Source organism: Pavona decussata, unplaced genomic scaffold, assembly GCF_977016875.1.
Source record: "Pavona decussata unplaced genomic scaffold, jaPavDecu1.1 SCAFFOLD_3662, whole genome shotgun sequence".
NCBI classification, from domain to species: Eukaryota; Metazoa; Cnidaria; class Anthozoa; order Scleractinia; family Agariciidae; genus Pavona; species Pavona decussata.
The window spans coordinates 10,001-12,500 of NW_028146473.1; the positions used below are offsets into that span (position 1 = coordinate 10,001).

General features: G+C 43.4%; 1 non-coding gene across 1 annotated transcript in view; it reads left to right on the forward strand.

The window, feature by feature from the left end:
* Nucleotides 1-2,329: 2,329 nt before the first annotated feature.
* LOC146446183 (small subunit ribosomal RNA) overlaps nucleotides 2,330-2,500 on the forward strand; it is a 1,798-nt gene continuing 1,627 nt past the window's right edge. The window contains exon 1 of the ribosomal RNA XR_014862905.1: nucleotides 2,330-2,500. This exon is cut by the window's right edge and continues 1,627 nt beyond it. This is a non-coding gene — a ribosomal RNA (small subunit ribosomal RNA).

A 2,500-nucleotide genomic window follows, 5' to 3' on the forward strand; every position in this document is an offset into this window, starting at 1 on the left:
AACTCTTAGAAAAATTGTTTGGTATGAGAAGGACCTCGACTTCGAAAATTCTGTGGTGTGGGAGGTCTTTTGGACCTACCAAAAAAATTGGTGGTGTGAGGAGGACCTCTGACTTAGAATTAGGGTTTGAAATGGGGTTAGGGTTAGGGTTAGGGTAAGTGTTAGGGTTAGGAAAAAGGTTTAAATGATATTTGGAGAGGTTTTTTCGGGTGTTTAGAGGCTATTTATGCTATGTAACGAGTATTTGCTTATATACTTGCTTATATACTTAGGTCAACAATTTATAGCAAAAATGTGTTCCAGCCAAGTTCTTTTAGACGCTCTTTCGAATGGCAACATTCCCGATTGAAAATGGCGACCTACCAAAATCCGCACTTTGCTTCCCCGTCCATATAGAGGTGAGTATTTGACTTTGCTTCCGTCAGAGTCAAGGAAACACATTGAAAATGGAATCAGCATACAAGAAAACCTAGTTTGGGATAGGTTTTGTGCCTTCCGTGGTATTATAACCATAGAACTGCTCCTGAGGGGGGTAGGGTAGGCCCACCAAAAAGTGCACTTCTGGTTAGGTCGCTAATTTCTAAAATAAATGTGTCCCAACCAAGTTTTTTTGGACGCTCTTTCGAATGGCAACATTTCCTGATTGAAAATGCCGACCTACCAAAATCCGCACTTTGCTTCCCCGTCCATATAGGGTGAGTATTTGGCTTTGCTTTCGTCAGAGTCAAGGAAACACAATTGAAAATGGAATCAGCATACAAGAAAACCTAGTTTTGGGATAGGTTTTGTGCCTTCCGTGGTATTATAACCATAGAACTGCTCCTGAGGGGGGTAGGGTAGGCCCACCAAAAAGTGCACTTTCTGGTTAGGTCCGTTAATTTCTAAAATAAATGTGTCCCAACCAAGTTTTTTTGGACGCTCTTTCGAATGGCAACATTCCCTGATTGAAAATGCCGACCTACCAAAATCCGCACTTTGCTTCCCCGTCCATATAGGGGTGAGTATTTGGCTTTGCCTTTGTCAGACTCAAGTAAAAGCATTTAAAATGGAGTCAGCATACAAGAAAACCTAGATTGGGATAGTTTTTCTGCCTACCGTGGGATCATAACCATAGAACTGCCCCTGAGGGAGGTAGGGTTAGGGTTAGCGTTAGGGTTAACGTTGGGGTTAGGATTGAAGACAGAAGATTGGTGATGTCAGGAGGACCTTCTTTAAAACAACAGAAATACACTTATTAGGGGACTAGGGCCAGTGGACTCAGAAATGTCTTTCGTAGCAGTCTCCTATAAGAGTATTTTTCTCTGATTTAGGTGACTCCTCCTCACACCACCATTTTTCTTAGTCGAAAGACCTCTTCACAGCACGACTTTCCTGATGGATTTCTATGTAACTGCTCGTGCTGAGAGGTGTGTCGAAAGTTGATCATGTTCCCGTAAAATCTGAGGTCTCCACTGTCTAGCGAGGTACTTACAGTGAATATAGTGAATTTTTCAAAAATTGGAGAATTCTGACTTTTGCGATGAATTTTAATGTAATTGGTCGTGCTGAGAGGCGTGTTAAAATTTGAACATGTTCCCGTAAAATCTGAGGTGAGAATTAGTGAGGTACTTACAGTGCGTATAGTGACAAATCTTTAAAAGCGTGAAATTATGGGATGTTGTGGCTTCAATGGGTTTTTAAGATGTCACCAGTCATTTGGCATGACTTACAAACGATTTGGCTGGTTGTGGGTTCGATTTTCAAAATTTCATTTTTTTCGCGTTTTTATTTTCTGTCTACCATATCATGCAGTCTCCTTATTAGCGTTTGGGGGTTATAGTGTGGGCAGGTTGGTCGCAAAGGTTCCGAGAGGAGCTGGCTAGTAAACCCTGTCCCTTATGTTCCACGGCGGCAAGGCGGAGAAATAGAGGGCAGAATTGACTAACGGGCAAGGAAAGTTGGGCTTGTAGCTTTCCTTTCGAAGGAGGAAAAGATGATGCCCGAAAGCATTGTCACTGTAGTGGCAGGCAGAGTGTAGATGGAAGTTGTGTACGCTAGCCTTTGGCTAATGATAGAGACAAAAGAGCAGGAGGATATTTTCCTTCGCAGAAGCACTTTTCTTGCCTTCCTTCAGCTCGCTTGGCGAGTCTGACAGGTATGCCTGAACTGTGCACGGGTCCAGTTGTGAGAAAGACGTGGCAAACAAGACGGGGTTTCCCTTGACCGAGGGACCGTGTGGTCCGTTTGGCTCATGGGTTCCCCCCGTGGAGGCAAAATCTAAGAAAGCTTGCTCTCCCTCTGCGGAGGGGGGCCGCTTAGCAAGGAACTTCTGTTCCCTGCGGTGGATAGTTACCTGGTTGATCCTGCCAGTAGTCATATGCTTGTCTCAAAGATTAAGCCATGCATGTCTAAGTATAAGCACTTGTACTGTGAAACTGCGAATGGCTCATTAAATCAGTTATCGTTTATTTGATTGTACCATTACTACTTGGATAACCGTAGTAATTCTAGAGCTAATACA